Raw genomic sequence first — 14828 nt, 5'->3', positions numbered from 1 at the left:
GCAGAGAGCATCACGGGATATTTTACACTAAATTCATACACAGGAACAGGGGGAGGCCATTCAGCCCCTCGAGCCTGTTACACAGGAACAGGAAGAGGCCATTCAGCCCCTCGAGCCTGTTACACAGGAACAGGAGGAGGCCATTCAGCCCCTCGAGCCTGTTCCACCATTTAATGAGATCACGGCCGATCTGTATCCTAACTCCATCTACCCGCCTTGGTTCCTATAATCCCTTAATACCCTTACCTAACAAAAATCTATCAATCCCAGTTTTGACATTTTCAATTGACCCCTAGCCTCAACAGCTTTCTGGAGGAAGCGTGTTCCAGATTTCAAATGAGATCTTCCAACACATGCTAGCCTCTCCATGTGATATTTGGCAGTGGAATGACTGCCGATAGAATATTAAAACCAATGTACACGCTACTCCTCTGAATTCAACGCTGTTTTTCAAATGATATGACAATTCAAGATTTAACACTAAATTCCCACTTTCCCTGTGTTGATGCTCAATTCAAATTATTGGATCCTTTAAATATAAAGTGTCAAAAGAGACACGACTTTGAGTTATCGGGAATACACTGTAATTATACGCAGGGATGGGCAATTTTATTGGGGTTGATTCTGGGATTTAACACAGCTTTTACGATGGCTGACTTTTAAGTGCAGTTGAGGTCTCTGCCGCCAGATGGTGCCAAACTGCTGGGCATTGCTGCGCTCGCTGATAATTGACATCAGGTAGGAGACCAGATAGAGAACCCTTAAACATCAATTATCCTCAGCATTGTTAGGGGGCGTGTTTTTTTCTAACAATAGGCGTGGTGCAAACAAATTGCAATTTTTTTGATTGTGCAGGGACAATTAATAGGCAACAGCTGGTGCTGTTATGTGTTTGCTGCGGTATTAGAGCCAGGGTCAATGTTCCATATTGGAATTTGAAATAATCTTGCAAACAAGAGGAAACAGAATCACAGAGCAGTACGATATTTAAATCAATATTAACAAGGTGAGGAATTTGAAAACATAAGTATGATATGCAAGGGCAGCTGGTATTGTTAGCTGTGGCTCAGTGGGCAGCACTCTCGCCTCTGAGTCAGAAAGTTGTGGGTTCAAATCCCACTCCAGAGACTTGAGCACAAAAATCTAGGCTGAGACTCTAGGGAAGTGCTGCACTGTCGGAGGTGCCGTCGTTCAGATGAGACGTTAGACCAAGTCTGCTCTCTCAGGTGGATGTAAAAGATCCCATGGCACTGTTTTGAAAAAGAGCAGGGGGGTTCTCTCCGTGTCCTGGCCGATATTTATCCCTCGATAACGTCACTAAAAAAAAACAGATTATCTGGTCATTATCACATTGCTGCCTGTGGGAGCTTGCTGTGTGCAAATTTGCTGCCGCATGGTATGTTGGCCTTCGTAGTGAGAGGGTTCGAGTACAGGAACAAGGATGTCTTGCTGCAGTTTTACAGGGCCTTGGTGAGACCACACCTTGAGTATTGTGTGCAGTTTTGGTCGCCTTATCTGAGGAAGGATGTTCTTGCCATGGAGGGAGTGCAGCGAAGATTCACCAGGCTGATACCTGGGATGGCAGGAATGACGTATGAGGAGAGATTGGGTCGATTGGGCTTATACTCACTGGAGTTTAGAAGAATGAGAGGGGATCTCATTGAAACTTATAAAATTCTAACAGGACTGGACAGACTAGATGCAGGAAGGATGTTCCCAATGGTGGGGGAGTCCAGAACCAGGGGTCACAGTCTAAGGATAAGGGGTAAGCCATTTAGGACAGAGATGAGGAGGAATTTCTTCACCCAGAGAGTGGTGAACCTGTGGAATTCTCTACCACACAAGGCAGTTGAGGCCAATTCATTAAATATATTCAAGAAGGAGTTAGATATATTTCTTAAGGCTAAAGGGATCAAGGGATATGGGGAGAAAGCAGGGACAGGGTACTGAATTTGGATGATCAGCCATGATCTCATTGAATGGCGGAGCAGGCTCGAGGGGCCGAATGGCCGACTCCTGCTCCTATCTTCTATGTTTCTATGTTTCCTACATTACAACAGTGACTACACTTCAAAAAGTACTTCATTGGCTGTAAAGCGTGAGATCGTGAAAGGTGCTATATAAATTTGGGAAATAATTCAAAACGAATATAATTTTTAGTTGTCTACTGAGGTACTGTGATTTTTCAAGCTGCGAGTCCTTGGTGGAGCGAAAAGGCATATTTGACAATTATTCCCTTAAAACTAAGGGGCAACCTGTTCCCGAGAACGGGTTCACTGTTACAGATTTAAAATATTTGTTTCGGCTTTTCGTGGTATTGAAGTTCTGTTTTATTCTGGCGGTGCTTGAAATCCAGAATCTCAGTGGTCGAGTAAAGTATTAACAAGCCCACAATAGCAATAACAGGTTAAAAACTCCCACTGTATTACCACCCTTTCATATGTTGTCAAGTCTTGCATATAAATGCAGCATCAACATTTAATAAGGTACAATACTGGTGGGCAATTTTAAGGCAAAACTCCTTTTATAAAGACGTCAAGAAGCTGGTCGTCACTTGAATAATTAGTGCGGAATGTTCGTGTCCAAAATATTCAGTAATAGGCTAGATAGAATGTGTCTGTTGTGAGTATTCAAGGGAGGCATAATTCCTTAAACCATATTGCTACATTTTATAGAGTTTTACTGGGATTGCAATTCTGGCTTTAGGTCGTTTATGCATTGTGTTCAAATCAACTGTGAATCGACTGAAGATACCACAAACATTTCAGTTTTCTGAAAGCAGTGACGGAGAAGCGATGGGAATGAAACCGATTACAGTTCAAACAGGCAGCAAATTGAGTTCGTGACAAGACGCTGCTCGGCTGGAAAGTAAGATGGTCATTTCAATCCCGTGCCACGGATTCGATTAATTGGATATGTCGCTAATTGAAGAGGCCGCAGCTGGAGTCAAAATATACAGGAGAGAGTAAAAACAAAACCAAATAATATCCCACACCCAACTCCCACCCACTAGAGAATAGAACATCAATAGGGTGAGAAGACAAACCAAATATTTTAAATAGGAAAAGGTGAACAGGCTGGGACTCGAGAGAAGGCTGAGGGGTGTGACCTAATAGAGGTCTTTAAAATGATGGAAGGTTTTGATAGAATGGATACAGAGAGAGTGTTTCCACTTGTGGGGAAGAGCAAAACTAGAGACCATCAATATAAGATAGTCACCAAGAAATCCAATAGGGAATTCAGGAGAAACTTCTTTACCCAGAGAGTGGTGAGAATGTGGAACTCGCTACCACAGGGAGTAGTGGAGGCGAATAGTACAGATGCATTTAAGGGGAGGCTGGACAAGCACATGAGGCAGAAGGGAATCGAGGGTTCTGCTGATAGAGTTAGAGGGGGAAAGACTGGAGGAGGCTCGAGTGAAGCCATGGACTGGATGGGCCGAACGGCCTGTTCCTCCCACATGGCAGCTGTTGATCATTCTGCCATCGCCATTTACCCTTCATCTAGAGCCATCTATTGTTTCTTAACTTGTCCCATTACCATCTCCTTTTGCCTCGCACCATCATTCCTTTTGTCTCTTAATCTCTCCTGCCTTCCATCCTATCACAGACCTTCCCTTTTGTTCTTTCCTCCCCCCCTTTCCCTACCCCTACACTTGCTTAAAAACCTGTTCCATCTCCAGCTTTTTCCAGTTCTGACGAGAGGTCATCGACCTGAAACGTTAACTCTGTTTCTCTCTCTCCACGGATGCTGCCTGACCTGCTGAGTGTTTCCAGCATTTTCTGTTCTCATTTCAGATTTCCAACATCCGCAGAATTTTGCTTTTGTATGGCCTGTTTCTGTGCCGTATATCCTGTGTAAATAAGACTTGAACTGATTTTTTTTACAGGGGAAAGAGCAGGGGGGAGTGGGACTAATTGGATCGCTCTCCCAAAGAGCCAGCACAGGCATGTTGGGCCGAATGGCCTCCCTCTGTGATGTACTGTTCTATGAAGAATGAAACTGTGCTATGGAACCGGATCCCCTCATTTAGTTTAAAGGAGATGTTAATGCTGATTATCCAATTTAAATCTGGCCAAAGGAATTGCTGTTAGAAAAGGCACGGCATTTCAGTGGACAACTAAAAAATGTGTTAATGTTCAATTATTTCCTGAATGTAAATGGTGAAGTAACACTTGTATGTTATATTTCTCAGTAAAGTGTGTTTTGAAATTCATCACTGTTAATATTGATTTTAATGATTGTGTTACTCGGTAATCTTTGATTTTTTTAAAAATTGTTTGCCAGATCATGATTTTAGCAGAGATGAGTGGAGAGGGAGAAACTGTGTCCAGTGGCAGGAGGGTCGGAAACCAGAGGACACAGATTGAAGGTAATTGGCAAAAGAAGCAGAGGGGGAGATGAGGAGAATTTTTTTTACGCAGCGAGCTGTTGTGATCTGGAATGCGCTGCTTGAAAGGGCGGTGGGAGCAATAACTTTCAAAAGGGAATTGGATAAATACTTGAAAGGGAGAAATTTGCAGGGCTACGGGGAAAGAGCAGGGGGGAGTGGGACTAATTGGAGAGCTGTACCAAAGAGCTGGCAGAGGCACAATGGGCCGAATGGCCTCCTCCTGTGCACAGAGATTCTGTGCAAACAGAAAGTGCAGGAACTACACGGCAGGGCGGGTGAGCCAACATCTGGCGGCGCACTTACACTGCAGTGGCAGAGTTTCTGCTCAGGCCCTGACACTAATGTTCGGTGTAAATCCAGACTCAGCACCTGAACTGACCTAGGGAGTAATCTCTCATGTTTGAGACTGTACGGAGTGTTACCCGAGTATGGTGTCAAACTGGGCTTCCCCAGACCTCCCGGACACTCCTATTGCCACTTTGCAGTTCATTGAAGTATTTGTTGGTAAAATGCTGAGATAAAAAGCAGCATGTGTGAGTGTTTTTTGATTGTAGTGTGTGTTTTACTTGTTTGGTTAATTATTGGTTATCTGCTAAAATGGTGTGGAGAGCAGGGTGGGGTCTGGTGGGAGAGAACGGTAGGGTCTGGATGGAGAGCAGGGTAGGGTCTGGATGGAGAGCAGGGTGGGGTCTGGATGGAGAGCAGGGTCTGGATGGAGAGCAGGGTCTGGATGGAGAGAACAGTAGGGTCTGGATGGAGAGCAGGGTCTGGATGGAGAGAATGGAAGGGTCTGGATGGAGAGCAGGGTCTGGATGGAGAGCAGGGTCTGGATGGAGAGCAGGGTGGGGTCTGGAGGGAGTGCATGTACAATGTCCAGGAAAATTGAGAGAAATTTTTGCCCTTTGATGTCGAATGCACTAAATTAAATGTTTTTTATTTAGACGACATTTGCTGACATCCTTCAAAGATATAGTATGAGTATCACAAATATCATAGCGACAGCTAAAATACAATGTGGCGAGGTGCAGGCCATAGAGTGGGACAGGAAGGATTGGCACGAAAACCCCAGGCACTTTATCCCGTGCAGATTTCTTCTGAAGCTAACATGCCTTCAGCAGAAATCTGACTTAGTATAAGAGTAAAAAGGCTGATTCCTGGTGACATTGACAGAAACTGAACTGCAGGAGCTGGGGCAGTTTAAAAAAAAAAAAAAATTCTCTCTAGATTCAGCCTGCAACAGAACTGGCCGTGTCTGTACACAATTTAATCAATCGCATTTTTCACCTTTAATCTGTCACAATATTTTTGAAAGAGTCACTATGAGTTACCAACCCAGTTGATGATCCCCGGGAAGTGGTAATTATGACAATTGAGTCAGTGTTGGTTTGTTGCCTGTTCTGTGACGGACGCCAGTAGCCAGAATGAGAACTGCTCTTGACCGATTTGTGAGACCCAACGTAAGTGGATGGCAGAGCTGGCGAAATCTGATTCGCAACATCTCCAGCTCTGGGCAGGTACCAGTTCTGCCCCGAGTGCTAGTCGCCCTTCAGAACGCCAACGGCAACTCAGACCTCAGGATATTCAAGTATTTGTGGTTCACTGGGCAGCACTCTCTTTCTCTCGCCTCTGAGTCAGAAGGTTGTGAGTTCAAGCCCCCACTCCAGGGACTTGAGCACAAATATCTAGGCTGACACTCCCAGTGCATCGAAGCTTTGACCACGCTCGATCAGCTCCGATGGACGGGTCACATCGTCCGCATGCCCGATACAAGACTCCCAAAACAAGCGCTCTACTCGGAGCTCCAACGCGGCAAGAGAGCTCCAGGTGGGCAGAGGAAACGCTTCAAGGACACCCTCAAAGCCTCCTTGAAAAAGTGCAACATCCCCACCGACACCTGGGAATCCCTGGCCCAAGATCGCTCAAAGTGGAGGAGAAGCACCCGGGAAGGTGCCGAGCACCTCGAGTCTCTTCACCAGGAGCAAGCAGAAGCCAAGCACAAGGAGCGCACGTCAACCCAAGCACCCCACCCACCCGCCCCTTCAACCACCGTCTGCCCCACCTGTAACTGAGACTGTGGGTCCCGCATTGGACTCATCAGTCACCTGAGAACTAATTTTTAATGTGGAAGCAAGTCATCCTCGGTTCTGAGGGACTGCCTAAGAAGAAGAGTGCTGAGGGAGTGCTGCACTGTCGGAGGTGCCGTCTTTCGGATGAGACGTTAAACCGAGGCCCTCTCAGGTGGAAGGTGGATGTAAAGGACCCCACAGCCACTATCTGAAGAAGAGCAGGGGAGGTGTCCTGGGAGCCAATATTTATCCCTCAACCAACATCACTAAACAAATTATCTGGTCATTATCACATTGCTGTTTGTGGGCGCTACATTACAACAGTGACTACACTTCAAAAAGTACTTCATTGGCTCTAAAGCGCTTCGGGACGTCCTGAGGTCGTGAAAGGCGCTGTAGAAATGCAAGTCTTTCTTTTCATACCTCAACTTTTTTTTTAGAAAAAATATCCTTTCTTTTAAATTATTCCCCACCTTTCCTTCCCCCCCCCCCGCTCTCTTGAACACATGGGCTGGCCCTGGATGTGGCTACACTGACAATCTGGTATTTTACCCAAGTGACCATTCACCACATGAGGGCCGAGACAGAGTGTCAGCAGGCTATGCGACCATGGAAAGCATCACAGCTGTACCCGCCCTTGTGTACCTTCTAGCAGGGCCCACTGAATAACTATCAGAAGCAGCAGTACTGGCTGGTTTATTTCCCCCTCCCTACCCTTGGGCACTAAGGGTGCTTCCTAACTATTGCCCCAGGTGAGATTAGCTAACTCAGCATCGACTAGGGATTGAACCTGGGCTTTGCTGAAACACTGGGGTGTAGGACGTGTATTTTTTAAAGCATTTTATTTTCATCTAATGAGGAGTGTTATTGCTGTGAGGAGGCTTTCACATTCCTCACCATCATTACAACCAAATGCAAAACTCCCATTAATGAACGTTTGTATATGTTTGAAATGCTGTTCAGTGGCAGAGGTAAACTGTCAGCTGCATCATTGGCCCAGTCTCTGCATCCAACAGCACTTTCAATTCATGGAAGTGGTGTGAGACTAGATTCATTCCGCGCCGGAGTCACATTCTTTATTGATTTGCTCTCAGGATGTGGGTGATGCTGGCAAGGCCACATTTATTGCCCATCTCTAGTTGCCTTGAGAAGCTGGCTAGTTGCCTTGAGATGTTGGCTAGTTGCCTTGAGAAGCTGGCTAGTTGCCTTGAGATGTTGGCTAGTTGCCTTGAGATGTTGGCTAGTTGCCTTGAGGTGTTGGCTAGTTGCCTTGAGGTGTTGGCTAGTTGCCTTGAGAAGCTGGCTAGTTGCCTTGAGAAGCTGGCTAGTTGCCTTGAGAAGCTGGCTAGTTGCCTTGAGATGTTGGCTAGTTGCCTTGAGGTGTTGGCTAGTTGCCTTGAGGTGTTGGCTAGTTGCCTTGAGGTGTTGGCTAGTTGCCTTGAGAAGCTGGCTAGTTGCCTTGAGAAGCTGACTAGTTGCCTTGAGATGTTGGCTAATTGCCTTGAGGTGTTGGCTAGTTGCCTTGAGATGTTGGCTAGTTGCCTTGAGGTGTTGGCTAGTTGCCTTGAGGTGTTGGCTAGTTGCCTTGAGAAGCTGGCTAGTTGCCTTGAGAAGCTGGCTAGTTGCCTTGAGAAGCTGGCTAGTTGCCTTGAGATGTTGGCTAGTAGCCTTGAGATGTTGGCTAGTAGCCTTGAGAAGCTGGCTAGTTGCCTTGAGGTGTTGGCTAGTTGCCTTGAGGTGTTGGCTAGTTGCCTTGAGGTGTTGGCTAGTTGCCTTGAGAAGCTGGCTAGTTGCCTTGAGAAGCTGACTAGTTGCCTTGAGGTGTTGGCTAGTTGCCTTGAGAAGCTGGCTAGTTGCCTTGAGATGTTGGCTAGTTGCCTTGAGATGTTGGCTAGTTGCACCTGGTTCTGAATTTGCATCACCAGGCATATCATCTTGATACCACCTCGACCTCAAAGGGAGCCTACTTACCTCCCTCTTCCTCCCTAAGAGGGATAGTCATTCTTGGGACTGAGATACCTTGTTGGGGCAAAGTAGAGTGTGTTTAATGCTATTCAGCCGTGCTTAGAGAGTAGCACCCTCGCCTCTGAGTCAGAAGGTTGTGGGTTCAAGTCCCACTTCAGAGACCTGAGCTCAAAAATCTAGGCTGACAGTCCCAGTGCAGTACTGAGGGAGTGCCGCACTGTCGGAGGTGCCGTCTTTCAGATGAGACGTTAAACCAAGGCCCCGTCTGTGTTCTCAGGTGGACGTAAAAGATCCCACGGCACTATTTCATAGAAACATAGAAGATAGGAGCAGGAGCAGGCCATTCGGCCCCTCGAGCCTGTTCTGCCATTTAATGAGATCATGGCTGATTCGAAGAAGAGCAGGGGAGTTCTCCCGGGTGTCCTGGGGCCAATGTTTATCCCTCAATGGACATAACAAAAACAGGTGATCCGGTCATTATCACATTGCTGTTTGTGGGAGCTTGCTGTGCGCAAATTGGCTGCCGCGTTTCCTACATTACAACAGTGACTACACTTCAAAAAGTACATCATTGGCTGTAAAGCGCTTTGGGACGTCCGGTGGTCGTGAAAGGCGCTATAGAAATGCAAGTCTTTTTATTTTAATAGGCCATCTGGTAGTGGCTTTTGCTGATATTGGGCGGCGGAATTGGGAAAAGGTGTCCATTTCCCGACACTAACATAACTCACCTTAATCAGTGCAAATACGTGGATGGGGGAAAGTAAGAAAAAAAATATAAACGCCTTTAAATAAATAAAATAAATTGCAGATTAAACATATTTTTTTTTAGAAGAGCCAGCGGCTGCATGGTGTGTTATTTCTGTAGCGCCTGAGCTGCAAGGGGATGAAGATGAAACACTTTAAAAGAGCTCGCGGACATGTCTACCACAGTGAGAGCTAAAACCGCGGTATCTGAGATCCCAGCAGAAATGACTTCAAGCCCACTGCAACAGGAGCGTGGCGGTGATTGGGGCGCCGCGCTGGACATCTGAATGTAGAAAAGACTGTAAACATTAATTTCATTTTAATTTTTCGGGGGGGTTAGTGACAGCAAGTTAAAAGTCCCGACTGTGGCCAACAAACAACAACAACCACCACAGACAGATCTTACAGGCTTCCTCTTGTGGCCTTTCTAATCTACAGACGCTGCTCCTGACTCTTTTTGTATATTTCAAAATCAATTTTGCAGGGGCTATAGCGGAAAGGGCGGGGGGGTGGGACTAATTGGAGAGCTCGTTCAAAGAGCTAGCACAGGCACGATGGGCTGAATGGCCTCCTGTGCTGTATCGTTCTATGATTCTATAAAATTATTTATTTGAGTGGGGGGGGGATAGCAATGTAGGAACAGCTGAAATATTGCTGCTAAATGTCTGGCCTCCTTCTGTCCTGTATCATTCTATGATTCTGATTTTTTTTGGACGGGGGGGGGGTGGGGTTTAGTTGGGGACAGCAATGTAGGAACAGCTGAAATATTGCTGCTAAATGTATTGGCGGCTGAATTTGTACTGTAGATTTTAAGTAAAGAAAAATCAAAAGCCAGTCTTTTGAGACATCACCGCGGGTTGATCGCAATATTTCGTTGTTTCAACACACGGTCACAACACTTCCATTAACAAGGCAACACTGCGAATGTTGCCGATCTGAATCAAAGACGGAAAATGCCGCAAACACACAGTGGACCAGTGGACTACCTGTGGGGAGAGCAGATGAATTAATGCTTCAGCCACACAGGCCCCTTAATGAGCATTGGAAATGGTAAAAGATGAAGTTGCATTTTAAGATAGAACAAGAGGAAATTGACAAACAGAGATCAGGACAAAGAATTGTACAGAGCTTCTTCAGGTTGTTACCATACTTCTCTCTTCCATTTTTTACCGATGTGTGGGACACAGAAAGGGTGAAGGAAACCCCATTATCTGATTCAGGAACACTGTATTGAGGAACTGATTATTGCTGTGATTTTTTTTAATGCAGGTTATTTTTTAAATCCCAATGCTGGGCTTCAAGAATACATTTAAAGCCTTAATTTCCTCCCGCAGGCCCTGGGCAACATGTCTCGTGTGCCATTCCTTTATGTGGTACTGACCCGGTTGATTTTAAATAAGCTAGGATTGCGTTTAATTAGGGCACATTTACCCGGGCACTGCTTAGCAGAGTAAATGAAACCACCTTTGGGGTTGAAATTGCAATGACAGTAAGAAACGATATTTGTATGACATTCCGCTGCCCGCTGTTTTAACGGAGGCACTAGATTTATTTTGAACGGGTTCACGGTTAAAATAGCGGGCAGAGAGGAATTTCATATAATGGCCTTACTAATATCACACAGGACGACTGTGGGCCCTTTGTGCTGTTTAACCTGCATTTACTACCCAGGTATCGCCATTCAGTAAAAAAAGGTGTTTTGATATCTAGGGTAAAGTTTGGTTTGCACTGAATTTTCTAAGCTTTTGTGGTGGTGTAGATAATATATATAATACAGACATTAAGACAGGTGGCACCCTTTCACCATGGTGCAAAATTAATTTATATATACGTATGCGTGTTTAGATATACATATATGCAGATATATGTGAGTGTTTATATGTGTATATATATTTATAGATGTGTGTGTGTGTATATATGTGTGTGTATAGATACACATATATGCATATATGTGTGTGTATAGATACACATATATGCATATATGTGTGTGCGTGTGTGTCTTTGTGTGTGTGTATATATATATATGATTCCTGGGATGAGGGGGCTGTCTTATGAGGAAAGGTTGAGCAGGCTGGGTCTATACTCATTGGAGTTTAGAAGAATGAGAGGTGATCTTATTGAAACATATAAGATTCTGAGGGGGTTTGACAGGGTAGATGCAGAGAGGATGTTTCCCCGAGTGGGAGTATCTAGAACTAGGGGGCATAGTCCTCAGAATAAAGGGTCGCCTATTTAAAAACGGAAATGAGATGGAATTTCTTCTCTCTGAGGGTGGTGAATCTTTGGAATTCTCTTCCCCAGAGAGCTGTGGAGTCATTGAATATATTCAAGACTGAGGTAGACAGATATTTGAGCTACAGGGGAGTCGGGAAAGTGGAGTTGAGGCTAAGATTAGATCAGCCATGATCTTATTGAATGGCGGAAACAGGCTCGAGGAGCCAAATGGCCGACTCCTGTTCCTATTTATTATGTTCTTATGTGTGTGTATACATGTGTGTGTATAGATATACATATCTGCATATATGTGTGTGTATTTATATGTGCGTGTATTTATATGTGTGTATGTGTGTGTATATACATCAGATACTTTGAGTATTTGTTGTGTTATATGTGTAAGCAGTTAATTATTTCACCAAACCTCTATATCTGTTTTGAATATTTTCCACTGTGACACAAGACGGATCGGATCGCCATTAACTCGGACAAAATACAGGGATATCGAACAGAGATTTCACAGCAAGATTCTCCCAGCGACTTCAGGCGGCCATCGAATCCCACCGTTAGCTTGAATGGAAACCGCTGTATTGTACTGTAACTCAAGTCAGTAAATTCAGGACCTTATTTTCAATGGGAAACCACGGAAGAAATGTTGAGGATTTAAAGGTTCTCACCCGTGATAAAGGACAGTTGATTTCATTGTTAAAGGACTAACACTCTCGGTGTTAAATTTGTCTCAGTTTCATCATAAATACCAATCTTGAGTCCAGTCTAGATTTTTCTCCTTATTTTGTTCCTCACTCTAATTGTAGACATTATTATTATATGCATCACCTGCGATTATCTGGAGTTATTTCAACTGGACAGAATGACCACCTGAAAAAAATAATAATCTCTCACATTTTGATTCTATGGAAACTGTTGAATTTCCCCGTCCTGTAAGATTCAGTTAAGCGGCTGAGGGCGCACAAATTTCAACATTATATTCTTAAAGCTCATTTAACCCCATGAACTTCTAAACCTCATTCCATCTAAACATGGTCCGGGATCATTTTTAATATCTGGTCCAGCTGTAAATTCGTTCGGAGGTGGGATTCGAGCGGGTTGAGACATTCCAATTCAACTTCTCAACCCCAACACACATTACAGGAAATCTCAACACACAGGTTCCAAAAAAAATCTCTCAACACACAGGCTGCAAACGCATATATATATTTATAAAATCAATCATTTCCGTTTGATCTCAACCAAGAATATTAATTCCGTGGATTATCACTGTCGAGTTGTCAATTTATCGTTTGCAAAGTTTTGATAGGATTTAATCCCCCCCCAAAATACGGAAATTCCCAGTATTTACATGACTGCATTCCTATTGACTAATTTGTTGTGTGTGAGGCGCTTTGAGGTTAGATAAATGCAAATCATTATTTTATCTAACTGGGCACGGATAAGGTTTACTATTATAGCAAAACTCCTTAAATGGTGTTAAAATGTTTCGGAAGTATAGGTCCAGTGGGGATTGGGACCAAGGTTTAGTTGAGATTTAGGGGTGGTCGATGGATAGTCGAACACAGGGCGCCAGGTGAGGCTGCAGCAATGGGCTGGGTGTTCGAGTTAATGCCTGATCGCGCCCGCCTGATTTCCTTCGGGTTTCCCCTTTCTCTCCTGCGCACTTTCCAAGTGCACAGTGCTGCAACAACTATTGTACGACGCTCCCTTAACACGGCAAAATGCCTATTGCTGGCTCATCACTGGTATAGGGAGAGGAGAGCAAGCGGCGAGACGGGCTGTATGTAGCAAATCGAAAATCCGACGCTGCATATCGGCGTGTGTGTGTGTGGTGTGCTGGGGGGGGGGGGTTAATTGGAAAAGGGAATATTTTGACCAATTATACATCCATGCAACTGACCCCGAACTCTGTTTCCCCCTTTACAAATATTTTGAGCTGCTAAAAGTATTATCCGATATATATCGCAGATAATACATAAATATATAGAGATTATATTACATAAATATATATTTCTGATCATATATATATTCTTTAGACATCTATCTATCTATCCCATTCATCTGAAGTGGACACAACCCATCAGCTACATACCGAGTGTGAGATTCCAGGTGCAGTAACCAGCCCGTGTCCTGTGCGGTTGAGCTGCGGTGGGTCTGTTGGGCCGGTTTCTGAGTTGCTCGCACTCCCCAATCACAAACACCGCGCCTTCTCTGCATGTTTCTGCCCCCCCCCCCCATCCCAATCTCAGCTTCCAGCCTGGGCTCTGCCCTCCTGCGCGCTCATTGTGGAAACTTAACCATTTCCGCATTGCAGGTTGCAAATAGCTTTTAAAAATTGTGATTTTATGTTCAATTCATATCAGAATTGCACACATCATCCATAGGAAATAGATTATAGGAAGCCTGGCTAGGAATGATCATTGTGTCTCTGTATAAGGGGGGGACTAATATTAAAGTGGGATTTCTGTTTATCTGTCCCAGTAATTGTATTTCTCTCTCTCTCTCTCTCTCTCTCTCTCATTCTTTCTCTTTCACTCACACTCTTTCTCTCTCACACACTCTCCCTTTCTCTCACACTTTCTCTCTCTCTCTCACACACTCTCTCACACTCTCGCACTCTCACGCTCTTTCTCTCTTTCTCTCATACTCTCACTCTCTGTCTCTCTCACTCTCTTTCTCTCTCACACACTCTCTCACACACTCTCTCACACACCCTCTCACTCTCTCTCACACTCACTTTCTCTCTCTCTTTCTCTTACACTCTCTCCTTTCTCTCACTCTCTCTCTCACACACGCTCTCTCCTCTTTCTCTCACTCTCTCTTTCTCTCTCTCTGTCTCTCTCTCACACACTCTCTCTCTCTCTCTCACACTCTCTCTCACACTCTCACTCTCTCTCTCTCTCTCTCTCTCTCTCACACACACACACACACACACACACACACACACACACGCTCTCTTTCTCTCTCTCACACTCTCACTCTCTCTCTCACACTCTCACTCTCTCTCTCTCACACTCTCTCACTCACTCTCTCTCTCTCTCTCACTCTCTCTCTCTCTCTCTCTCTCCTCACACACTCTCTCCCTCACACACTCTCTCCCTCACACACTCTCTCTCTCTCACACACTCTCTCTCTCTCACACACTCTCTCTCTCACTCTCTCTCTCTCTCTCTCTCTCACACTCTCTCTCTCTCTCTCTCACACTCTCTCTCTCTCTCTCTCACACACTCTCTCTCTCTCACTCTCTCTCTCTCTCTCTCTCACACACACACACACACACACACACACACACACACTCACACTCACACTCACACTCACACTCTCTCTCTCTCACACACTCTCACACACTCTCTCTCTCTCACACACTCTCTCTCTCTCACACACTCTCTCACACACTCTCTCACACACTCTCTCACACACTCTCTCACACACTC

General features: G+C 44.9%; 1 long non-coding RNA gene across 2 annotated transcripts; it reads left to right on the top strand.

The window, feature by feature from the left end:
• Nucleotides 1–909: 909 nt before the first annotated feature.
• Nucleotides 910–12910, top strand: LOC147097378 (uncharacterized). 2 transcript variants are annotated; one of them, XR_015074345.1, is made up of 3 exons: nucleotides 910–1006; nucleotides 4288–4372; nucleotides 11846–12908. It is a non-coding gene; the product is annotated as an uncharacterized LOC147097378 (long non-coding RNA). The 2 variants fall into 2 exon arrangements; XR_015074346.1 differs by lacking the exon at nucleotides 910–1006 and adding an exon at nucleotides 2717–2868 and having other exon boundaries at nucleotides 11846–12910.
• Nucleotides 12911–14828: the final 1918 nt, after the last annotated feature.

Source organism: Somniosus microcephalus, chromosome 32 (genome assembly GCF_052327205.1).
Source record: "Somniosus microcephalus isolate GS21.2 chromosome 32, FLI_Smic_1.0, whole genome shotgun sequence".
Lineage (NCBI taxonomy): Eukaryota > Metazoa > Chordata > Chondrichthyes > Squaliformes > Somniosidae > Somniosus > Somniosus microcephalus.
The sequence above is the reverse complement of the archived record's forward strand: the minus strand, read 5'-3'. Positions and strand labels throughout refer to the sequence as shown.